The following is a 25835-nucleotide window of genomic DNA, read 5'->3' as shown; positions in this document are numbered from 1 at the left end:
AGTTAAGTGCTCCCTGCCCTGGTCTGAGCCACTTCTGAGTTCTCCACAGTGCTCAGTGCTTGTTTCTTGTTCATTTTTTTTTATTTTACTACCTCACCTGCTGTCAGGGCTCAGGGTCCACTGGGTAGATAACAGCAGGGCAGGACTGCTGGATCCCCCAAGGAGGCTGGGTCCCTCAGGGTCCCACTCGGCCCTAAGAGCCCATGAGTTCTGAGCAGACAAATCTTCCCACCATCACCATGGTGATGTACAATATATCCAAAAATTCCTTTGAGATGTTTTCCTTTCAAAGGTAGAGCCGAATTCCCCTCCCCTTGAATGTGGGCCAGACTTAGTGACTTGCTTCTAATGCATAGAATGTGGCAGAAGTGATGCTCTGACTGGGAGGCCAAGCAATAAAAAGGTTACAGCTTCCTCCTGGCTCCTTCCTCTGGAAGGGCTCACTCTGGGGGACATTGGTGACCATACCCTTAGGACACTTGAGCAGCGCTGTGGAGAAGCCGCTGCAGGGAGGAAGTGAGGTCTGCTCTCAAAGCCAGCACCAACCTGCCACGCGTGCAAGTGAGCCATGGCCCACGGGGGTCCCCCAGCCTCAGTCAGGCCCACAGATGACTGTGGCCCCGGCAACACAAGCTTGCAGGGCTTGAGACCCCAGGCCAGAACTGACTGGCCAAACCATTCTCGAATTCCTGATCCACAGAAACTGTGAGAGATAATAAATATTTCTTGTTGAATTAAGCCACTGAGTTTGGAGGTAATTTGTTGCACAGCAGTGGATAACTAAGACATTATCCTTCTCCCCACTGACTCTTTCCAAGCTCCCTCTGCTGCAGCCAAGTTGAACCACTCACTGTTCAAAGAAATACATTTTGATTGAGTACCTTCTGTGTGCCAGCTCTGGCCAGATACTAGGGATACAGCAGTGAGCCTGCTAGACCAGCGTGGGCTCTGTCGTCATGAGCTTAAGGGGTCACACACTCCAAACGTTGACAGATCCTGCTTTGGCCTGCATTGTGCCCTCCATCCAGAAAGCTCAACCCTGCCCACCCCTTACACTACATTCTGAACATGTTTTATGTTTTTGTTTTTGTTTTTTAATTTTGGAAAGAGAGAGAGCAGGGGAGAGGGGCAGAGAGAGGTATTTTTTTTGAGAGAGCAAGAGCGAGAGCGAGAGAGAGAGAGAGAGAGAGAGCAAGCCAGGGAGGGGAAGAGACAGAGAGAGAGAAATCCCAAGCAGGCTCCATGCTGTCAGCGCAGAGCCCAATGTGGGGCTCAAACTCATGAACGGTGAGATCATTGGTGAAGGACCATAAGGCAAGCAGAGGGCCAGGCACCAACTAGCATACCCCGCCCAACACACACACAAGATGGGACATGTGTGGTATTCCTCAGACACTCCTAGCTGCCCAAGAACAAAGGAAAGGACAGAAAACAAACAGTTAAACTCATAGAGTTTCCATCAGTTTACAAATATGTTAGTAATATTACAAGAAAAAGGCAATCTTATCAATCCTAATCTCCAGGAACTCCCTGCTATCTTACTGATAATACTTTGCTAGAAGGAAAAACAACCTTAGCTTGACAATAGCTAGGCCTCCAGTAATCTGTAAACCCTCTTTAGCACAGGAAAATCCCTTTAAGAAACCTTCTCTTGACTTTACCTCCCCCAACTCCACAGTATATAAACAATCACTGTACAATCCCAGTGCTGCTCTTCCTGCCCACGGGCCCTGTCCCTGTGCTTTAATAAAATCATCTTTTTGCACCAAAGACGTCTTCAAGAATTCTTTCTTGGCCTACAGTTCCGAACCCCACCAACACCCGGAAACTCCATCAATTATTACCTGAGCCGAAATCAAGAGTCAGATGCTTAACTAAGCCACCCAGGCGCCCCGAGAAAGAGAGACGGGGGGGGGGGGGGGGGAGAGAGAGAGAGAGAGAGAGAGAGAGAGAGAGAGAGAGAGAGAGAGAGAGAATTTTAAGCAGGCACCACGCTCAGAGTGGACCCCGATGTGGGGCTCCATCTCATGACCCTGGGATCATGACGGGAGACAAAACCAAGAGTTGGATGCTCAATAGACAGAGCCACACTGGCACCTCCTGAACATGTTTTAGTTGACTTTTCTCCATCAGCACTGAACCCAAATGTTGTCTCCTCTGTGAAGCTATTCTAAGTGCCCACTGGACATTATGTTTCTCATCTCTGAACTCTTATAATGCTTTATCTCAACCTTAGTTTGGCCACTTAACATCTTCTTTGTATTATGATTATTTATTTTTATAACCTCCCCTATTAGCTGCTGTAGACTCCTTGGGATGGATGTCTTATTCATGACTGTATTCACAGCCAGTGTACCAAGTGCCACGTGCATAGTTAGCATTCAAGAAATGTACATTATGCAAATGAACATGTGAATGGCTTGTCCATAATATAACAAAGACAAACTGAATGCCAGCAGAGAAAAACAAATGCAATGCTAGGAGCTGGCAGGGAGGTGCATACCAACTGGGAGAAAAAGCAGGAAGTGTCTATGAACTAAACTCTATTAGATTCTAATAATATCCACCATACAACTCCTCTATGATCCAGCCATTCTTCTCCCAAGCACACACTTCAGAGAAATAGATGCATGTGCCCCAAACAGACTTGTACAAAAATGTTCAGAGGGGCGCCTGGCTGGTTCAGTCGGAAGAGCACAAGACTCTTAATCTCTGGGTCGTGAGTTTGAGCCCCACATTGGGTATAGAGATTACTAAAAAAAAAAAACTTACAAAAAATGTTCAGAGCATCTTCATGCAGAACAAACCCAAACTAGAACTTACCTAAAATCCACAAAGGAATAGATAGACAAACTGAGATATAGTTATAAACAGAACACTGCACAACAATTTAAAAAATAACTTACAGAACACCTGGGTGGCTCGGTCGGTTGAGTGTCTTAACTCTTGATTTCAGCTTAGATTGTGATCCCAGGGTTGTGGGATTGAGCCCTGCATTGGGTTCCATGCTGAGCATAGAGCCCGCTTAGGATTCTCTCTCTCTCTCTCTCTCTCTCTCTCTCTCTCTCTCTCTCTCATTCGGCCCCCCTCCCCCACTCACACACACACACTCTCTCTAAACAAACAAACAAACAAACACTACTGGGATGTGCACTAACATAGGTAAATCACAAAAATATTACATTGAATGAGAGAAGTGGACACAGAGGAGTTGATAAATACAATAATAAGTGATTCCATTTATACAGCATTCAGAACAGGCAGAACTAACCTATGGTGATAGAAGTTGGAACAATAATCACCTCTGGGGGAGATCATTGCCTAGGGTGGAGATGCTTCAGGGAATTTTCTAGGGTGGTGAACTTTCTTGATCTGGGTTAGTGGTAAGAATTTTTTTTGATCTTGGTAGTGGTTAACCGTATGTATATGTAGGTAAAATTAATTGACCTGTATTTTACTGTATGTAAACTATACCTTAATTAAACAAAACCAATAAAATGTTAGTAACCCCCAGCCTGAAACAGAGAAACTAAAGGGACCCCATGAAAAATTGCTTTATTCCCTCCTTTTCCTGCTTCCATTCTTACTAGGACTTACACCTCCACCTTCCACATACCTTATAGAATAGATAATGTTTGTCCTCTTTGTAAAGGTCAAGGATTTAGTGATTTCATTGGAGTCTTCCAGCACAATAGATAACATCTTAGGAGTGCCTGGAAATGGTCCTGTCACTAACCATTTTCCAAAACCACTGACTCATCAAGACCCCTGGTCCAGAGCATGAGTGATTTATGGGGGACACCTAAACACTTGTCTTTGTTCCTGGGTTACTGAGAAGACCACCATCCTCAATAAAAACCCCAGGCCCAGGGCACCTGGCTGGCTCATTCTGAAAAAGCATGTGACTCTTTTCTTTTCTTTTTTAATATTTTATTTTTAAATAATCTCTGCACCCAAGATGGGGCTCAAATTTATAACCCTGAGATCAAGAGTCACAGCTGAGCCAGCCAGGAGCCCTGAGCTTGAGATTCTTGATCTCGGGGTTCTGAGTTTGAGCCCTATCTTAGGTGTACAGATTACTAAAAAACTAAAATAAACTTAAAAAAAAAAAACCCTCAGGCCCCAAGCAAAACCAAGACTCACTTTTCTTTCCAAGTCTCCCAGATGCTCTGTTTCTAAATTCTCTATGTCTTCAATAAACTCTCCTCTAACTTCCTCTCGGCTCTTTGATATCCACCTTGTGCAAAGCCAAGGACCCTCTTGGCTGGTCCAGTGGGACCCCCTCTGGGTCCTCATCCCCAAACAGCCTTCATCAAGCTCTGTGTTCCTCATAGGATACACCCACAGTACATACATGCTGAGTAAATTAGTCAAATCATATCTGTCAATAAACCTCATCCTGTTTTAGTGTTCTGACTCTGACACGAGTTGCAGTATGTATTTTCTCCCCATACCATCAAGCAATTCCCCAACACCAGATGGGTGTCCTACAATTCAATTTACCTTCTTTGGACACCATTTGCACATCCAAATTGTGATCCGTGCTCTTCTAACTGACTAGCTACACATTGGAGGTTCCAACTACCTCTTCCTTAGATGTAATTACTTTGCTAATGCAGTTCACAGAACTCTAAGAAACATTTTACTTCCTAGATGACTGGTTTATCATAAAAGGATATAACTTACAAACACCCAGAGGGGATGTATCAGACAGGGTATAAGGGAAGGGGCTCAGAGCCTCTAGGCTCTCTCTGAGGGTACCACTTTCCCACCACCTCCACGTGTTCACCAGCCTAAAAGCTCTTCAAACCGCATCCTTTTCTTGGGTTTTTATGGAGGCTTCATGACAGAGGAGAGGCACTGTGGATTAAATCATTGGCAGCTGGCCATTGATTCAACCTCCAGCCCCTCTCCTCCTTCCAGATGTCAGGAGGTGGGACTGAAAGTTCCAACTTAATCACATGGTTGATTTTCCTGGCAACTAGCCCCCATTCTTAGGTGCTCCGCAAAAGCACTTTGTTAACATAAACTCGGGTATGGTTGACTGTAGTTTGTTATCAATATCAAGAGACCTTTCCATTCTTTTTATTTTTTTAATTTACATCCAAGTTAGTTAGCATATAGTGCAATAATTATTTCAGGAGTAGATTCCAGTGTTTCATCCCCTATGTATAACACCCAGTGCTCATCCCAACAAGTGTCTTCCTTAATGCCCCTTGCCCGTTTAGCCCATCTCCCCACCCACAACCTGTCCAGCAACCCTCATTTTGTTCTCTGTATTTAAGAGTCTCTTCTGTTTTGTCCCCCTCCCTGTTTTTATATTATTTTTGCTTCCCTTCCCTTATGTTAATCTGTTTTGTATCTTAAATTCTACATATGAGTGAAGTCATATGATATTTGTCTTTCTCTGGCTAATTTTACTAAGCATAATAGACTCTAGTTCCATCCATGTTGTTGCAAATGGCAAGATTTCATTCCTGTTGATCACCAAGTAATACTCCATTGTATGTATATACATATATACCATATCTTCTTTATCCATTCATATGTTGGTGGACATTTGAGCTCTTTCCATACTTTGGCTATTGTTGATAATGCTGCTATAAACATTGGGGTCCATGTGCCCCTTCAAAACAGTACTCCTGCATCCTTTGGGCAAATACCTAGTAGTGCAATTTCTGGGTCATAGGGTAGTTCTAGTTTTAGTTTCGTGAGGAACCTCCATGCTGTTTTCCAGAGTAGCTACACCAGTTTGCATTCCCACCAATAGTGGAAGAGGGTTCTCCTTTCTCCTCGTCCTTGTCAACATCTGTCATTGCCTGAGTTGTCAATTTTAGCCATTCTGACAGGTGTGAGGTGGTATCTCATTGTGGTTTTGATTTGTATTTCCCTGATGATGAGTGATGTTGAGCATCTTTTCATGTGTCTGTAAGCCATCTGGATGTCTTCCTTGGAAAAGTATGTATTCATGTCTTCTGCCCATTTCTTCACTGGATTATTTGTTTTTTGGGTGTCGAGTTTGATAACTTATTTATAGATTTTGAATACTAAGACACCTTTACATTCTTATCTCCTAGGAAATTCCAAGGGTTTTAAGAGCTCTGTGCCAGGAACGGGGATGAAGACCCAACATATATTTATTATAAATCACAATATTACAGTGCCAAGTCTCATGAGAGGTAGGATTTCACACAAGTACTGAGCAGCATTTTACTTAACAAACTTACCTGATGAAGTAACAGTTTATTTTCCCAAGGATCCTTGGTAGTAGAGTTTGGATTCAAGCATTAAGCTCTCTTAACACTTTAAGTTGTGGTGAAATATACATAACACAAAATTTATCATTTTAATCTTTTTTGTTAAGTGTACAGTTCAATGACATTAAGTACATTCCCATTTTTGTGCAACCAACACCACTAGCCATCTCTAGAACTTTTCATCATCCCAAACTCTCTATCCATTGAACATTAGCTCCCCATTCCTCCCTGTCCCCAAGCTCTTGGTAACCAGTGTTCTTTCTGTCTCTGTGAATTTGTCCATTCTGTCCTTTTGTGACTGGCTTATTTCACTTAGCTTAATGTCTTCAAGGTTCAACCATGTTGTAGCATGTCTTCTTGCAGACTTGCATTTCTTCTTAAGGCTGAGTAATACCCCATTTCACACTTTCTTTTTTTTTATTCTTTAATGCCTAATCCCCACCCCCAACCCCTGACCCCCACTCAATTACATCAGAATGTATTTAACACTTTTTATAAAAATACACATTTTATGAGCATCCTTGCCTTGAGCATAACTGGAGCTTTTCTTAATGCTTCAACATTCACATTCTGAATCCTTCTTCTGTCAGTGCCTCAGTTTCTCTCTACAAATGAAAGGGCTCACATGGGTCTTCCACATGGCTATGACATAGCTTTTGCCTTTTTGAAGCCTTGGACCCAGACTCCATCTGTCCGTTGGGCAGGAATGGGTGGATTGTGTGTTCTCTAGACAGAGAAGGGATATAGCTTTAGGTCAGCACCCTTTCTTGGCCTGGAAAGTCCATTGCAAGGGGCAGGTAAGCACAGTACAATGGATACAGACAATGACATTGTACTTTAATTATGTAATATGATAAATATCATGACATGGATATAGGGTGTCCCGAATTGGATGGTGGGGGGGCTACCAAACGTGGGGTGCTCCAGACCGGTGGTGCAGGCAGTGAAAGAATTCACCCAAGGCAGAACAGAAGAGATAGAAGTATACTGAATACACCATAATGGAGCAATGGGCAGGACAGCAAAGGAGAGACTGTCTGCAAGGAGGCAGTGATGAGGGGCCACAGTTACAGGGCAGAGTGAGGAAGCATGAGGACCTGAGGAAGGTTCCGGTTTTTTTGGTAATCTTAGGAACTGTGCCTGGTTGTAATTGGTCAGTTAGGGTCTATGGCTATTTCGAGGTAGGTCCCTTAATGAGCCTGTGTGCATTCAGCTGGGTGGTCCCTGTGGGTCCTTTTGCCTTGCTGTACAATGGGCCTATATTATGGCATATAAATGTATCAATGTATCAATGTATAAATGTATCAAACTAACACATTGCACACCTTCAACTTACACAATGCTACACATCAAATTTACTCAAATAAATAAATTAACTAATTAATTGAAATTAATTTAATTTAAAATAAGGGGCAGTTAAGTCAGAGGAGATGAACTGAGGAAGTCTGACACCAAGCTCAAAACACACATCTGACTCTTTCATCATGACTAGCCACTCCCCTCCCTGCTCAAGCCGGTTGGGTGAAAGCCACCTCCAGGCATTTCTCCTGGCACACATCACCCCAGAACGCAGCCAGAGATCGGCACTGATGTCAGTGGGGAATCCCAGACAATTGGCACTCGTGTCCAGGATCTAGCCTGCAGAAAGGGACATGGCAGCCTGGTTTGGCTCTCCAGAGCATCCAGGTGAGAACAGTTAACAACCTATGTATGGAAGGAAGACCCTGCCCCACAGAACATGGCTGAGATCCCACAAGGCATTAAGCAGCAACCAGGTTCTGTACCCTTCTGTCCCAGACCTGAGACCCACGGGTGTGCTCCACATCCTTCCTTAAAAGCATGGGAGAGAAGTATAATGTTTTGCACTCCAAAGTCACGCTGTATTTGGGCTCTAGTCGTGGCTCCTTCATTAGGAACTGTGAGGCCTCTAGATGTATAAAAGGTAGCAGAAACTTGTACGCCCTTAGCAAATGGAATCAAGGGCCATATCATCATCATCATCATCATCCTCATCATCATCATATTTGAGCTCAATTGGAGGGAAGAGTAGGTTGACCATGACAGCTTGTGTGTTTTGTCATCCACAACATGCAAAATGCAGAAAAGACTGATGGCAAGAACACAGTGGGCAGGAGCAGAAAGCTGTTTCCAGGCTGCCCATGGACCTATGAGGCAGGTCAGTCACTAGCCCTATTTTCAACCATCAGAAGCAGCTCTTGCCCAGGTCACTTGCTCAAGCTGGGGACCTACCTGCTCTTTTTGTTTTATTTTATTTATTTTATTTTATTTTATTTTATTTTATTTTATTTTATTTTACTTTTTTAAGGAAGCTCTATGCCCAACATGGGGCTTGAACTCACGACCCCAAGATCAAGAGTTGCATGCTCTACCAACTGAATTAGCCAGCACTACCCCCCTCCCCGCCACCACACACACACACACACACACACACACACAGCTGCTTAATTTAGAGAATCCTGTTCGGCCGACAGGCAAGACAAATACCCACACTTCGTTCCAAGATAGATCCTGATGGGCCTGTGGTTAACATGATTCCTCTGGCTCCTCCCCGAGCCCTAGGCACTAGGGAGTCTTGCTCATATCATCAAGAATGAAGAGCTAAGCAAATAACTTGGGGCCCAAGCATCTGGCATGAGCACTGGCTTTGTCACTTACCAGTTGGTGATCTGGAGCAAGTCAGTTAAACTCTGTAAACCCCAAGCTGCTCGTGTATAAATCAAGCAGTCATAAACCCTCCATCTCACAGGGTTAGTGAGAGAGTCAAGGAAGATACCACATGAAAGTACTTGGTATATTATGAAATTACATGAGTGATAGGGATTATTAGTATGAAATAGCTCCACAGCCAGGAGTTCTGCACTCCGGTATTGGCTCTGCCTTCATTTAGGGTAAGTCCCTTCCCTCAGTTGGGCTAGAAGAGCTTCTCTGTTTGATCAAGGCTGACGGTCAATGGTGACCATGGTGGGCAAAGCAGTGAGTGTGAATCTTGTGTGGGAAAGCCAGGCAAGGCAACCAGACAGCAGCAGCCAGTGCTGAATGACCAAAAGAAGTGACAAAGTGACACCACCCCCTCCCCGACACACATGGCATCGAGCCTAGCTTCTGGCAGTGCTGGGTTTAAGCAGGGAGGCCAGATGGGTCAGTCTCAGTTTCCTGAGCAGCTCCAGGACACAGCCTAACCCCTAAGAAGCAGGCTAAAGCTGGGGAAGGGCCTCTGTCCCTGATGCACTTGGAAGGCCACTCTGAGCAGGACTGGCGTATGCAGGGCAGGCAGACGTTATGTCATCCGTGCATCTGGAAACCACAGACCCACCCTCCCGGGTCCCCCGCGGCTCTCCTACTTTCTGAGCAAGATACCTAGGTTCCTCTCCCTCTGCATCCCCAGCCCTTTACATTCCACGCTCCCAAGGAACTGAGCTAGGACCTCCTGGGCTTCTGTCCAAGCAGCTAATTCTAAACTCCCCCACCCTCTTGTCCCCTGGGAGTAAACAATATAACCTTAAACAAAGCCGGCTGCCTCAGCCTTGAGGAAAAAATACCGGGCATGTTGAGTGCTACGCTTCTTGTTTATTTCTTTGTACCCACGCTTTGTTCCAAGATAGAACCTGAGGGGGCTGTATTTATTGTAAGTCTCCTGTCCCGTCTCTGGGCTTTCAGACACTGTGAATCTTGCTCACATTCACGAGGTCTATGGGGTGATGGAGCAGGCGTGTTTCAAGTCAGAAAGTTGAGTGTTAGATCCCAGCCCCGCCCCCTTGTTAACGGACAAGTCTCTCAGCCTGTCTGAAGCTTGGTTTCTTTGTCCACAAAATAAACATGGTTGATAATAACACTGACATCACACAGTTGCTGTGAGGATGGTGTGACTCAGGGCTTGTCGGTCGGCTGGCTGCCCGCGGTGAGTGCTCAACATAGATGACCTTCCTGCTGTCCATTCCCCTTCCATCAGACCATGATCCTCACTCCCCTGGAGGGTTGTTCAAGCCCCAGTCGCTGGACTTCATCACCAGAGCCTCTGATTCAGCAGTTCTGAGCCAGGTCCTGAGATGTGCATTTCTAACAAGCCTTTAGGGGCTGCTGCTGCGGGCGGCCCAGAGGCCACACTTTGAGAACCACTGTGTGAGACAAAGTTTCCACAGCCCTCATTTCCTTTGTGAGGAGGAGGGGGTGGGGTTGTGCCCTCTACTCCCAGCCTGGCACATAGGGAAGCTCTGGGACAGACTTTTCAGAAGCAAAAGACTTCAGGTATTTGTTGACACATACTTGACCTGCCACAAAATTCACCCATTTTTTTTTTTTAATTCACCCATTTTAAATGCTTGATGAGTTTACAGAATTGTGCAACCATCTCCATAATACAGTTTTAGAACATTCTCACCACCCCAGAAAGTTCCCTGGGGCCCATCTGTGGTCAGGCCCCAAACCCACTCCAAGCTCCAGGCAACCACTGGTCTGCTTTCTGTATCTAAGTTTTGCCTCTTCTAGAAAGGTCATTCATATGGACTCATGCAGTATGTGGTCTTTTGTGTTTGGCTTCTTTCAGTCAGCATAACGGTTTTGAGGTTCATCCATGTTGTAGCACGTGTCAGGAAATCATCCCTCTTCACTGACGAGTAGTGTTCCATCCTATGGGTGTATCACGGTGGTTTATCCACTCATCCGTGATGAGAGCTAAAGTTGTTTTTGGTATTGTGAACAATGCTGCTATGAACATTCATGTGCAAGCCCTTGTGTGGACATGTGTTTTCAAATGCTGTTTTTAAAGATAAACCCTAATTCACCAAGACTCTTCCCCACTCCTCCGGGTGTCTGTAGCCAATGCCACTAGAGGTATGAGGCAAGGGATTGATTCCAAAGGGCTAACAGGAGAACCCAGCCTCTCCTACCAGAAGCTAACCAATTGAGACCAAACTCAGAGCCCTCCCCGGGCCCCTCCACCCTGTGGCCTCACCTTACCCACTGTCATCGCCCTCCCCCTCGTTACCCCAAAAGTTATGCCTGGATTGAGGGTTGGGGAATAAAGGCTTTTGCCTTTCAGTTAAATTAAATTGCTCAAAGCAGCCAGCTGGGAAGAGAATGAAAACAGGATTGACCCAGATCTCTTGAAAGTCCTGGGGCTTCTCATCCCTCCTGTGCATCACTGGGCCTGCAGTGTCCCTGTGGATGACGCACTGTCTGGTCCCAAAGTAGCATCCTTGGTGTGCACAGCAGTTAGAACAAACTGAGGACCCAGACGCTGGTTTTCTACCCCAAAGCCCCCTGATTCTTTGCTGCCAGTCAGCTCCCCTGGCTTGGAAGTCTTCGCGTCTAAAGCACCTAGGCTCCGTTCCTTATATCTCAGAGACATCCCGGCTGCTGTGCAGGAAAGTATTCTTCCTGCTCCACTTCCAAGCTCTTCCATCTACCACATGGCGCCAAAAGCTGTTAACCTGCACACATACACTGTCCCTTGCAAGGGCCCTAGAGGAATTGATAGAGCAAAGGCTGTTGAGGGCCCTTTGTCCCGAGCCAGTTCCCCTCTCCAGTTCCAGTAAACCTCTCCTGTGTCCAGCCAGTTTCTGGATTCAAATCTTAGGCCAATAAGCACCTGGGTGGCTCAGTCGGTGAAGCATCTGAGTCTTGATTTCAGCTCAGGTCATAATCTCATGATTCGTGCAGTCGAGCCCTGTGCAGGGCTCTGTGCTGACAGTGTGGAGCCTGCTTGTGATTCTCTCTCCCTCCCTCTCTCTCTGCCCCTCCCCTCCCCACAAAAATAAATAAACAAACATTAAAAAAAAAAATCTTAGGCCAAATCATTTGGTAGAGAGGGTCCTAAACTCAGAGCCCAAAGATCTGGGTTTGTGCTCCTGTGTAGGCTTGTGACTTCAGGCCCTTTACCTACAGTGGGGGTGATGCTTTGCATTCTGCCAGTCTCTAGGGATAATAGGAAGACATGGGGGGGGGTACCTGCTGTGAAAATCATTGGTGCTAAGGACCCCTCCCTGGTCAGAGGGATTCAGAGAACTGGAAAGACTTTGCTCCTGGCACCAGTGAAGGTGGAAACAAGGACCCTTTCAGGGAAACAGCTTCTCAGGAACTGCTATCTTTGACTGGCTCCCCAGATCTGCCAAGTCAAACAGTGGCCTCACACCAGGAGTTAAAGAGGTGCATCAAAGCGATGGTCTAAAGTTACATTTTTATGTAGTAATGAAAGGTTGGGGGACTTAGGCCAAACTGTTGGGAAATGCCTGGGCATTTGCTGTAGTGTGGAAAAGATTATAGCAAGTGGACGTTCTTAGAGTATGAATCCCAGCTCTGCCACCTACTCGCTGTGTGACCTTAGGCAAGTTACTTAACATCTCTGGGCCTCAGTTTCCTCATCGATCAATTGGTAATAATCATCTCCCAAGGTTACCGTGAAAAGTGAAAGAGTGTGTGTGAAGTTCATGGCTCATTAACTGATAATACATGTGCCAAAAGTGACACTTTTCTTGTTCACGTTTTACTTTTATTTTTATTTTTAAAGTTTATTTATTTTGAGAGAGAGAGAGCTGGGGAGAGTGGCAGAGGGGGGAGGGGAGAGATTCCAAGCAGGCTCTATGTTGTCAGCACAGAGCCTGATGTGGGGCTCAATCACACAAACCATGAGATCATGGCCTGAGCTGAAATCCAAAGTTGGACACTCAACCGACTGAGCCACCCAGGTGCCCTATGTTTTATTTTTAAGCGTTTCCTGCGTGCCTGCTATCCATCTGATCATCTATTTGTTTGTTCACTTGTCCATTCAGTAAAAACTTTCAGGTGCCAACAGTGTGCCAGAACCTATGAAATGCACTATAAAAAAAGAAAAAGTGACAATTTATGCAGTGCTGGACCACTTTCAAAGCTCTTTTGCACACATTGCCTTGTTTAACCTTCCCACATCCTTCAAGGTGAGGATAAGAAAACAGAGGCTCTGAGGATGTGGCAGTTTGCCCAAGATACCAACTAAAGTGTGCCACAACAGACTTAAACTCAAGTCTTCAGATAGTAAATCCAGTTTATTTTACAGGACACCTCACTGCCAGAAGGACAGGGCAATTAATAAGTGAGTAAGACGGGACCTCTCCCTACAAGTCTCCAAAACTGATGCTCTCATAGCCCTGGACGCCTCCCCTCATTGTAGTCTTTTCCTGGATGCCCTATTAGAATTGTCTGTTCTGACTCATCTCCATACTCTAGGAGCCTTCCCAGAACAAGGTATTGCATCTGGACGATGCCTGTGTCCATCTGGATCCTTAGTTGCCAATAATGGAGCAGAGCCCAGGTCATTGCGGTGCTCCAGCTATAAAGAGGCTGAGGAAGTGAAGGTCTAGCGTCTATCTGAAGGAGTGGGATTCAGAGCAGGAGAGTATTCAATGATTCTGGAAGCCAAAGAGGATGCCAGATGTTCCGTGTCCTGCCCTGAATCTGGGTGGGTGGAGAGACCTGTATATATGTTTAGCCCTAATTAAAGAGCTAAGAATCCTTCTAACCAAGACTCAGAGCCCCTATGGGGGCTCAAAGCCAGGATCCAAGACTTCGGATGGCCAAAGGCATTCAGGTGGATTTCTGGCCAAGGAGGCCTCACTCTGCACCAGGCATAGAGACACAAGCCTCCAGCTTTGCCTTGTCCAAGTGCATGGGCAGGATTCACTGGGACTTGGTCACCCCCAGCGCAGTGGGAGCCTCGATACTTAGAGGCAGGATATGGCCCTTCCAGGGGCACCAGTTTTGGGAGGAGTCATCAAGTCTGACCTTGAGCATTCCAACAAACAGGGCCCTGCCTGAGCTGTGGGTTCAAGAAGGTCATCCTGATCCCCACGCTCTGATACCCTAAAAAGTACACAAGTCTTCTATCCACCTCAGTTTCTCTCAGGTGAGCTATTAAGACTAGGGGGAACCAGAGAAATAGGAAAAGAATCAGAGAAATGGCAGTTAGGATAAGCAAAGTCATCGCATGGACAAGCCATCGCGAGAGAGCAGAGGGAGAGGTGATTGATGCTGCCCAGGGGAGTCTGAGAAAGCTGTGGAGGAGGAGAACTGAACCAAGTGAAAAGGATCGGCAGGAGTGTGCTGTGCAAAGCAGGGGAGGGAAGGCATTTCACACAAGGGAACAGCATATTCAGGGACAAAAAGCTTTGAGCAGACAAATTGCTGAGAGGAACGCCCGACAAGTTGGCTGCATGGGAGGCAGGAAACAGGCTGGAAAGGCCAGCAGGGCAAAACCAGACCTGGCTGTGACCTTCAGACAGAGACCAAACTGCTTGGGAGGTTGAGCAGTTTGCATTTGAAAAGGAAATTAACATTTGTGCTGAGAAATAAAGCTGTGTTTGGAGTGCCAACTCTGTGCCCAGGGGCTTCATAAGCATTTTCTCTCCATCACACTGCGTGCACATTTTACAGATGGAGACACGACACAGCCGTGGTTCTTCTACACTAGTAGCCCTGCGTGAGCAGAGAGCAGGACTGAAGGGACCTTGGCAGAGACATAGCACCCCCTTGAGGGTGAAGACCCTCTCACATGGAAGGAAGCAAGTTGGAGTTTATTAAAGAATTCTCTCAGGGTGTCTGGGTGTGGGTGGCTGAGTCAGTTAAGCATCTGACTTTGGCTCAGGTCGTGATCTTGAGTTTCGTCGGTTTGAACCCTGCATCAGACTCTCTGCTGTCAGTGCAGAGCCTGCTTCAGATCCTCTGTCTCTTCTCTCTCTGCCCCTCCCCCACGTGCTTTCTCTCTCTCTCTCTCTCTCTCTCTCAAAAATAAATAAACGTGGGGCACCTGGATGGCTCAGTTGGTTAGGCGACCGACTTCGGCTCAGGTCATGATCTCACAGTTTGTGAGTTCGAACCCCACGTCGGGCTCTGTGCTGACAGCTCAGAGCCTGGAGCCTACTTCAGATTCTGCACCTTCTCCTCTCTCTACCCCTCCCCTGCTCATGCTCAGTGTCTCTCTGTCTCTCAATAATAAATAAACATTTTAAAAAAGGTTTTAAAAAAATAAAATAAACGTTAAAAAGAAAAAAAATTTCTCTCTTTTGATCTTAAGATCTAAAACCTGGGTCCCCTCTTTGGGCCACCATAGCACCACCCAAAATCATAACACTCAACACCCGAAACAAGCCACCTGTTAAGGAACCCCCAGACGGAGGCTTCTCCGTGGTGGGGCCCATGTGTCTGATGCTTGGCAGATGCTTAGTAATAGCTGTTGGATGAAGTTTTCTGTAAGTAATTCTTTTGGTAGTCTCCTAGCTTTGGCCAACACCCTCCGGAAGTAACTCCCAGTCTCTCTGGTTCACCAAAGTCACACAGAAAGGAAGGGGCTCCATGCACTTCTGTAATGGCGCCCAGGGTGAGAGTGTTCCTTCCCAGTCAGGTGAGTCAGGGAGGGAAGGCTTCCTGGAGTGAGAGAGGCCTAAGTGACCGGGGGGAGTGGGGCATGGGCTCAGGAGTGAGAACAGAGTCTGGTGGAGGCCACCTGGGGAAAGAATGTCAGCTTCTCACCCCTCGGTGCCATGTTTCCCCATCTGTGAAAGGCAGATTCTCATACCTGCCTCAGCAGGCTTTTCTTAGGTGGTGGGTGTCGGGAGAGGGCGGAGGAAGGAAAGACACCAGCCCTGCCTGAGCCAGGCTGGACCAGGTCCTCCACTGGGCGGCCACTCCATACCTCCTTGCTATGTGTCAGCTTCAGCTGGTGATTCGTGGTGAGTCACAGCCCCTCCATGACTGTTTACCCATCGACTAAGTGGGCTCAATGATGACATTTACCTCATAGGGTTTCGTGAGGACTCAGTGTGCAGTGATTTTTGTGGCTATCTTGATCTCATCTGTTGTTTTTTAGTTATGTGGAGGATAAGAGATGAGCCGACACTGAACCTGCTGTGCCCTATGTGTTGTGCCCATAAGACTCATAGCTGGCATTTTTGAGCACTTACTAGAACTGTTCTAAGTTCCTTATATGTATCAAGTCATTTCATTCCCAAACCACCCTGCTGTTATCTGCATCTTGCAAATAACCAATCAGAGGCTTCCATCCCCCATTGCCTTATTTGTTCAGTTGCCCACCAGGGACTGTGCTCACCGGGTGCTCAGTAGCCTGGCTTTGGGTCAGCCCACACTTGTCAACACACCCAGGCCTCTTGGGCCAGCCAGGTGTCTGGGCAGGCCTTGGAGCTCCCAGGCCTGTCGCCGCGCCCTGTTTCAGCCCCACCTGGCCACCTTCCCTGCCCTGCTGGATAGCCCGGCAGCTGCCAAGGCCCATCATTCTTCCCCTGTTGTTTGGGTGCTGACGAATGCCAGGCAGGTGAGGAGCCACAGCTCTCCACCGGCCTGGCTGCCCTCGCCCTCAAGGTAGGCGTGGGGCAGGGAGCAGGGGAGAGACAGGGTGTCTCCCGGGCTCAGGATTGCTGAGACTGGACGGCAGCTGAATGAATCACGATGTTAACTCATCTAGAACTGGAACTCTGAAGAAAACAAGAGCCTGTGCGTGTCCAGCTGGATCCAGGGAGAGACATGGTATCCTTGAAGCTGAGCCCAGAGGGGTGTCCTCCACCCAGGTGCAGGGGACAATTTATCTCGTTCTTCAAACTTGATTCAAGTGCCCCAACTTCTCCCCTTGTTCTGAACCATTCGGGACCCATCGTGAGCCCAGAGAAGAGGGGGAAAGCAAGCTTCCCAGCATAAATTAGGGAATTAAGACTCATGGGAATTCAGCAACATTGCTGTTGCCCAGAGATGGCTTCTGAGCTCAAGAAGCTGAAGCCCAGGGACTCCTGGGTGGCTCAGTCAGTTGGGCGTCTGACTTCAGCTCAGGTCATGATCTCACAGTCCATGAGTTCGAGCCCCACATCCGGCTCTGTGCTGACAGCTCAGAGCCTGGAGCCTGCTTCGGATTCTGTGTCTCCCTCTCTCTCTGCCCCTCCCCTGCTCATACTTTGTTTCTCTCTCTCTCAAAACTAAACAAATATTAAAAAAAAATATTTTTAAAAAAGAAGCCAAAGCCCCAACACAGAACTGAAGCCCCAAGAGGGGTGGCTCGTCCCGTCCTCAGCGAGCCGGCCAACACCAGCCCTGCCCTTCCCAGCACCCTGTGTTGCTTTGTGTAGGAGGAAGGAAGTGTCCCATGTGAAAGGACCTCTAACAGAAAAAGAAGACAAAAATAGGTGAAGAATGCTACAAAGGACCCTGAAAACAATCTCCCACTCATCCCAGGAGCCTTGTGCTCCTTGGAGGGGGGTGGGGGCAGCACCTTGCAGGAAGGGGACAATGAGTCAGGCCTTAGGGTACTTTTTTCCAGGTCCTCTTCTGTGGGCCTCTTTCCTCACGGTCCCCTGCACACTCGGGGTGCAGGCTCCCCAGCTGCTTTCTCACCCTGGTGTTCGTGGAAGTCTGTCACCTAACCTGTATGTCCCATTCACCTTCCTGTGGCCAGAGACCAAGCCTTGACAGTGAGGTGTGTGGGACCAGCGGCAGAGGTGAGAGGGCCTCGGAGGCTGAGCCCTCACTTCCCCGTTTGGGTGGCAGCAGGAGTTACCTGGATGAAGCCTGCAAAATCCAATACGAAGCTTTGTCCCAATCACTCACTCCAAAGCTCACCCCCCACCTCCGGGGGTGGTGGCTCTGGAAACCTTTGCTTCCAACTCTGTACCGGTCAGTGTACCCTCTGCAAGTGGGTTCGGCAGTGTGCATCTTAGGATGCGGCTTGAATGAAGAGAAAGTCAGGAAAGTCCTTGGACTTGGAATCTGCTGTTTGTTAGCCAAGTAACCAAAAGAAACTCACCCACTTCTCTGAGCTAGAATGTTCCCAGCCAGAAAATGGGAGTAAATCCCACTCTGTGAGACTCAAGTGAGAATGGACCCATAGAAGAAAAACCAGCATCCCTCAAGTCAGCCCTCAGGAACCTAAGTCCCATGAGACTCTCCATGGGCAAATAGGTTTGGAAAATGCTTGAAAGGATTTCGAATGGCAGTATCAGGATGCTGTGGGGCACCCTCAGAGTTACTTTGTCTGTTATTCGTTCATTGTCCCGGGTCTCCAGGAGCACACGGCCTAGAGGGGACATGTGAGCAAGGGTTGCCCACTACCCTGTTCCCACCAGAGTGAAGTGAGGGTCTGTTTGAGCTTGCATCTGTATTAGGTTTACCACTGTGCCTGTTCCCTGTCCCCTCTTGCATTACTGACCTTCTTTCTGGATTCTTCCCCGTGCTTTGGAAGCATACCATTTATTTTTTAATTTTTTTAATGTTTTTTCATTTTTGAGAGAGAGCACAAGCAGGGGAGGGGCAGAGAGGGAGACACAGAATCGGAAGCAGGCTCCAGGCTCTGAGCAGTCAGCACAGAGCCCGACGCGGGGCTGGAACCCACAAGCCATGATATCACGACCTGAGCCAAAGTTGGACGCTTAACAGACTGGGCCACCCATGCACCCCAAAGTGTAGCCTTTAGAAGTTCGTCTAGTTCAGTTCTCTTGGTGCAGAACTCGTTCTTCTCATTTATCTGTGATTCTCTTTATTTTACTCTCATTCTTATAAGGTGGCTTTGCCGGCTGCATCCTTCTAGTTCAGACAGACTTTCGGCACTTTGTGCATAGTGTTCTGAAGGCTTCAGTCTCCAACTTGCTGCTGGTGAGCGGCCACCACACTGTCCCTGTGTAAGTGCTCTAGCCTTCTCTTCAGCAAGTGCTTAAGATCCCGTGCCCTTGCTACTCTGCCCACATTATGGGCCCAGGTGCAGATTTCTCATTTACTCTGCTTAGGAGTTATGAGTTTCTCAATTTTGTGGATTCAAGTTTTTCAGCAGGCATTCTTTCTTTAAAATTTGTCTTCCCTCCATTCTCTTACTGTTTCCTCCTGGGACTCAAATTTGATGCAGTTAGACCTTCTCATTATGCTCTGTTTCTCTCTTTCCACTTCTTTTGGCTCTCTTGACATGTATTATAAGTCTATGCTTTACTGCTGTGTTCTAAAAAAAAAAAAAATTTTTTTTTTAACCTTTATTTTTGAGACAGAGAGAGACAGAGCATGAATGGGGGAGGGGCAGAGAGAGAGGGAGACACAGAATCGGAAGCAGGCTCCAGGCTCCGAGCCATCAGCCCAGAGCCCGACGCAGGGCTTGAACCCACGGACCGCGAGATCGTGACCTGAGCTGAAGTCGGACGCTTAACCGACTGAGCCACCCAGGCGCCCCACTGCTGTGTTCTAAATAATTTCTTAACATGTTTCTCCAGTGGATTCTCTTCAGTTGGGTCTAATCTGTAGTTTAACCCATCAGTTGAGTTTTAGATTTCAATAATTATTCATTTTTACAAGAATAATGAGTTCTGTGTACAAAGAAGGGCGTTCCCTAGAAGTGTCAGCAAAGGTGAGGACATGTGTGCAGGAATGGCACAGGAGGCCTGGGTTGGAGGGTTGGGGGTATTGCCCAAGCTCATCCTGTATAGAAAAGACCTGTAAAATCCAGAGAAGGTAAGTGTTTTGCTCAGAGTCACACAGCAAGTTGGGAATAAAACCAAAATTGGACTGTAGGCCTTCTTATTTCTTGATTAGGGCCTAGCAATTGCTTGGCACCGTCCAAGGGGGAGTTTAGGCATTGAAAAGATCGAGATGATTCCCACCCTCTGTCATCCAAAATAAACCATGAATGAAATATAAAGAAACCAAACAAAGGACGCCTGGCTGGCTCAGTCAGTGGAACGAGGGATTCTTGATCTCAGGGTAGTGAGCTCAAACCCCATGTTGGGTATAGAAATTACTTAAAAATAATAAAGTCTTGGGGTGCCTGGGTGGCTCAGTTGGTTAAGTGTCCAGCTCTTGATTTTGGCTCAGGTCATGATTTCATGGTCTGTGAGTTCGAGACCCACTTCAGGCTCTGTGCTGGCTGGCAGTGTGGAGCTTGCTTGGAATTCTTTCTCTCCCTGTCTCTCTGCTCCTCCCCTGCTCATGCGCACTCTCTCTCTCTCTCTCAAAATAAATAAACGTTAAAAAAATTTTTTAATCTTAAAAAAGAAAGAAAGAAATCCAACAAAGATCTGACGTTTCTTCCATAATGACCACTTTGCTGTATTTATTAAAAATATACACTGATGGGGCACCTGGCTGGCTCAGTCCGTACAGCCCATGACTCTTAATCTCAGGGTTGTGATTTAAATCCTCATGTTGGGCCTGGAGACTACTTAAAGAAGTAATCATTAAAAGAATAAAAATACACACTGATAATCCAGCCCCACCCCTCCTTTTTGTTTCCACTTTCAGTGCTCTTGTGCTTGAACTAGACATTGGCAACTGCAGCCTGAACAAGGAACAGCCACAGTTTTGCCTGCACTCAGGGCAGGCGAAATGCCCTTAAATGCAGCTGGAAGCCAGGGTGGGGTGGGGAGCTCCTGCGGAGACCCCAGCTCCTCCCAGTTACTGGTTCTGGGGAAGAGAAGCTGGAAGCCGCCACGGGAGGCTAAGCTGGGGCACTACCGCCATCTGGTGGCGTACCCGCCTGTGGCAGCGGTCGCAGCTGCAAGCCCAGCTGGGGGAAATGCGAGAACAAAGGACGCCTGTGGGTGGAGGCGTCATCTGCCTTTGCCAGAAAAAGAGCTGACCCGCTCTGGCCATCACTGCAAGGGGCTACCTCCTGGAAAGAGCGAGATCCCCTGACATGGGAGTGTGCGAGCAGCGAGCCCTAGACTGAACTTTTACACGACTTCCAGGCATCACCATTTGGCAGTCCGAACGACCAACCAAGGTCTTAACATCTGAGAATCATCAAGGTCATCCCCACTCCCAATCCTCCCTCCAGGTCACAGTCACATCGAGGCTGAGAACTGTCGGAGATCACCCTGTTCGCCCCTGACGTTTCTTCCTCTCTCCTTGTCGCTCCTCCACCCCCACCCTGGTGTGGGCAGCCTTTGTTCACCAAGGCTCCAGCCTGCAGAACTTTCTCTTATCTCCCAGGCCCTCCTATGGCCCGGCCCATGGCTCCACTCCCCTTCCCCATCCGTGTTCCCATCCCTGTCCCTGTCCCTGCCCCGGGGGTGCTGACTTCCTGCCCTCCCACCTCTGGCTGCTTCCTTAGGCTCACCCCCACCTGCACCCACCCACCCCTCCTACACCTGTTCAAGTCAGTGTCCAGTGCCATTAGGGTGTTTGAGACATGTTGCTGTCACCGGCCTGGATATTTCTCCAGCGCATTTCCCTCATGTTCATTCCCTGACCACCCAAGCATCTGCCCACACCTGCCCTGTTCACACAGGAGCTGAACACCGCAGTCCTCGCCTCTTGAAATCTTTGTTTTCAAACAATTTTATACTTACAGAAAAGTTGCAAAAATGGTACAAAGAACTCCCTTATATCCTTTATCAAGAGTCATTAATTTGGGGGGCATCTGACTGGCTCAGTTGTTAGAGCATGCAACTCTTGATCTCCTGGTGGTGAGTTCAAGCCCCACCTTGGGCATAGAGTTTACTCAAAAAGAAGAAAAAAGTCATTGATTTTTCACATTTATGCCATTTGCTTTCTCTTCTCTGTATCTCTCTTACACACACACACACACACACACACACACACACACGTTTGCATCTTTTTATTATTATTCCATATGGAAGTAAATTACATCAGTCCTTTACTTTTTTTTTTTTTAAGTAGGCTCCACACCCAAATGTGGGTTTGAACTCATAACCCTGAGATCAAGAGTCGGCTCCACCAGTCAAGCCTGCCAGGGACTCCCCTACATCATACTTCTTAACTGCAGTGTTATTCCCTGAGAATAAGGATATCTTTATATAATTATCAAATTCAGGAAACAACACTGAGGCAATATTTTAACCTAATCAACAGTCCATATTGAAGTTTTGTCAATCGTCCCAAAAATGTCCTTTACAGCATTTTCTTTTTGTTTTGGTCCAGGATCCCATACTTCATTTAGTTGTCAGGTCTCTTGAGTCTCCTTTAATCTGGAATAGTTCCTCAGCCCCTCTGTCCTATATGACACTGACATTTATGAAGAATATAGGCCAGCAGCTTTATGAAGTTCCCCAATGCAGATATTTCCTTTCCTCCTGTATTTCTTGCTCTAAGTGCCAGTGGCCTACCCAGTTCCTCAGGTAGGAGACAAGACACCATCATGGTCTCTCCTCCCTTACTATCATCCAGCCACCACCAGGTCCTAGTGCCCAGCACCCTTGTCTTCCATGCCCACGGCTTCTGCCCCTGTCATTCCTCACCAACCAGCCAGCCTCAGCCACTACTGCCTCACACAGGCTGCCTTCTCAAAGTGTGGTCCAGGATCTGTGGCATCAGGAACTTGATAGAAATGCAGTCTCTTGGTGCCTGGCTGGCTCAGTCGGAAGAGCATGCAACTCTTGATCTCCAGGTTGTGACTTCAAGCCCCATGCTGGGTGGAGAGATTACTTAAAAAATAATTTTTTAGTATGTTTTTGAAACTTATTTATTTTTTGAGAGAGAGCAGGGGAGGGGCATCGACCGAGAGAGGGAGAGAGAGAATCCCAAGCAGGCTCCACGTTCTCAGCACAGAGTCTGACATGGGGCCTGAACCCACGAACCATGAGATCTTGACCTGAGCCAATATCAAGAGTTGGACACTCTACCGACAGAGCCACCTGGGTGCCCCAAAACATAAATTCTTAAAAAAGAAAATACAGAATCTCAAGCCCCATTCCAGGCCTTTGGAACCAGAATCTGCATTTTAATGAGTTCCCAGGTCTTTCTTTTGCTAAGTCTGAAAAGTCCTGCTCTCAGAGGTCCTGAAACTTACAGACTCATCAGCTTCACATCCAAGATTTTTGGTGTCCTCCCCCTCCACCATCCCCACCCTCCCAAGCTTGTCCCCTACCTCATCTACATTCATGTAATACGTGCTGTTTCACCCTTCTATTCCTTCTTCCTGGAATGCCTGGTCTCTGAGATTCCTACTTAAGATCAGGCTTAAACATGACCTCTTCTGAGGAGTGCTTCCTTCCATCCCTCTTAAGCCCTATTTGCTCTAGACCTTTTTCCTAGCCTCTGTTCCATGGAAGTGTCACTCGCATGGGCTCTTGGTCTTGAAGTGACTATTTCCCCCACTAGTTGGTGAGTTCCTTGAGCAAAGTCTGCCTGTTATATACCTCCTCATCCTCAGTACCTAGCACAACTGAAATGTTTGTTGAATGAGCATGCAAAAGAAACAGCTCTTCTTCCATGGATGCCCTTCTTCCAAGTAGATCTGAAGTCGGTATTGAGGCATCCAAATACCCAAGTCACAGAATGTTGGGATGAGAGTAGCCACAGTGGAGTATCTACTTCAAGTGCCCTTTGTTAACTATGAGGAAAGCCACCAGGGAGGGAGAAGGGACTTACTGCAATTTCCTTGGCTGGAGAGGTGTGGCCCATGAGTCATCCCTGACTCCAGCTTTGCCCTTCCTGGAGCCAAGTACCCCTATGTGGTTTGGTGTGAGAAGCACAGTAGTAAAAGCCAAAGTGAGATGCAGAAGAATGTGCACAAAATGGAGATATTTATGTAGTTTTAAAACATGAAAAACAATTCTATATCTCTTTGCTAGGGAAACAGTCATAATGCCAGTGGCAACGGTTACTTACCTTGGGGGAAATGAGTGACACTGGACAGTTAACCATTAAGTTCAAACTCACAAGCCCCAAGAATGAGTCATATACTCTATCAACTGAGCCAGACAGGTGCTCCCGAACTCAATTTTTTATTGGAACTAAGGGATCATGGCTTGCACACAATTACCCCCCAATTTTTTTTTAGTTTATTTATTTTGAGACAGAGTCAGTGTGAGTGGGGGAGGTGTACAGAGAGGGAGACAGAGAATCCCAAGCAGGCTCTGCACTGTCAGCATGGAGCCTGACGCTGGGCTCCATCTCAGGAAATCATGAGATCATGGCCAGAGCCAAAACCAAGAGCCGGACACTCAACTGACTAAGCCACCCAGGCGCTCTTACCTCCAAACTTTATTAGTGAGTTGTCTTACCCAAGATTCTTAGGTAACTAGCTCTCAACTGAACTTTGAAGCAAGGCTCAGAGGACAGGGTGCATCCTAGAAATGGAACACTGGCTGTTACTGGAGCACAAGAGGAACATAGGGTAAAGGCTTGGGTTATATCTTAGCCCCTGGGCTTGAGTTCAAGTTTGATTTTATAGGCAACAAGGAGCCATTAAACTCTCCGGTAAGAATGGGCCTACCTAAGTAGACATTTAGCGAGTTGACTGTGGCAATAGGCTAAGCCAAAAGACCAGCTGGCTTTTGCAATAATCCAGAGAAGTATTACCTGCTCAAAGTAAATTTAAAGAGCAAAGTCAGGGAGGAGCGAGGAAGAGAAAATTGGCTCTGAGTAGATGTTGCTGAAGTTGTTGTAAATGGGCAGAAAAGGGGTTATTCATGTTTGGAGTTCTCTGTGATTAAAAAAAGCAATAGTAGAAATCATATACACCTACATGACAAGTAAATCAAATCCCAATTATAAGAATGGACACTTGGGATAAACTTTTTCATACCTAAACTAGAAAGTTACTGTCCTCACAAATAATTTGGTTAAGATGTGTTTAAGGAAAACTAGTATATGGTCCAGAAACAAATGTTAAAGAGTTTAAATTATCCTGAAAAATTGAGAAAAAGCAGCATATCCAAATTAACATTTTATATGGGCATTTAATTTTTTGAGGGGGGGGCAGGAGAATATCTTTGCACAGAGCCCATGGACTCAATCCCATGACCTCAAGATTACAACCTGAGCAGTTTCAAGAGTTGAATACATAACAGACTGAGCCACCCAGGCACCCCTATATGTGCTTTAAATTTTAAGTTTATTATTTTTTTAAATTAATCTCTACACCCAACATGTGGCTCACACTCGTGACCTTGAGATCAAGTCATGTGGTCTGTTGGAGCCAGCCAGGCACCCCTTCCATGTGCTTTTAAATATGTACAGATAATACTCATTACAAGTAGTGATCAGCTATTTCCACTGAAAACCTAAAGTTTACATAGTCTAATTAAAACTTTTGTATCTTCTCACTAGGAATATGGACTGTTGTCTTTGGGAAGGGACTGTAATATGGGATACATTAGACTATAGCCATCCCTTTTTTTTTTTTAAGTTTACTTATTTTGAGAGAGAATGTGAGAGAGAGCGCGGGGAAGGGGCAGAGAAAGAAAACAATCCTAAACACACTGCACTGTCAGCCAGGGGCCGGATTTGGGGCTCAATCTCATGAACCATGAGATCATGACCTGAGCCAAAACAGAGTTGGATGCTTAACGTACTGAGCCACCCAGGCGTCCCATTTTATTTTCAAATAATTGCTACACCCAAGCTGGGGCTTGAATTTTTAACCTCGAGATTAAGAGTTGCAATCTTAATCTGGAGCGAGATTAAGAGCGCTCCAAGGGCGCTTGGGTGGCTGTCAGCTGGGCGTCTGACTTTGGCTGAAGCCATGATCTCACAACTCATGAGTTTGAGTCCTGCTTCGGGCTCTTTGCTGATAGCTCAGAGCCTGGATCCTGTGTCTCCATCTCTTTCTGCTTCTCCCCTACTTGTGCTCTGTCTCTCTCAAAAATA

The 25835-nt window shown here is 46.8% G+C and overlaps 1 long non-coding RNA gene across 1 annotated transcript in view; it reads left to right on the top strand.

Moving 5' to 3' along the window:
- Positions 1–25835, top strand: part of LOC113593544 (uncharacterized) — a 59032-nt gene that overhangs the window by 12986 nt on the left and 20211 nt on the right. The window lies entirely within an intron of this gene.

The sequence above is a fragment of the Acinonyx jubatus genome, chromosome A2 (assembly GCF_027475565.1).
Source record: "Acinonyx jubatus isolate Ajub_Pintada_27869175 chromosome A2, VMU_Ajub_asm_v1.0, whole genome shotgun sequence".
In the NCBI taxonomy this organism is placed as follows: domain Eukaryota; kingdom Metazoa; phylum Chordata; class Mammalia; order Carnivora; family Felidae; genus Acinonyx; species Acinonyx jubatus.
Note: the sequence above shows the minus strand (reverse complement) of the source record. Positions and strands in the feature narration are given on the sequence as shown.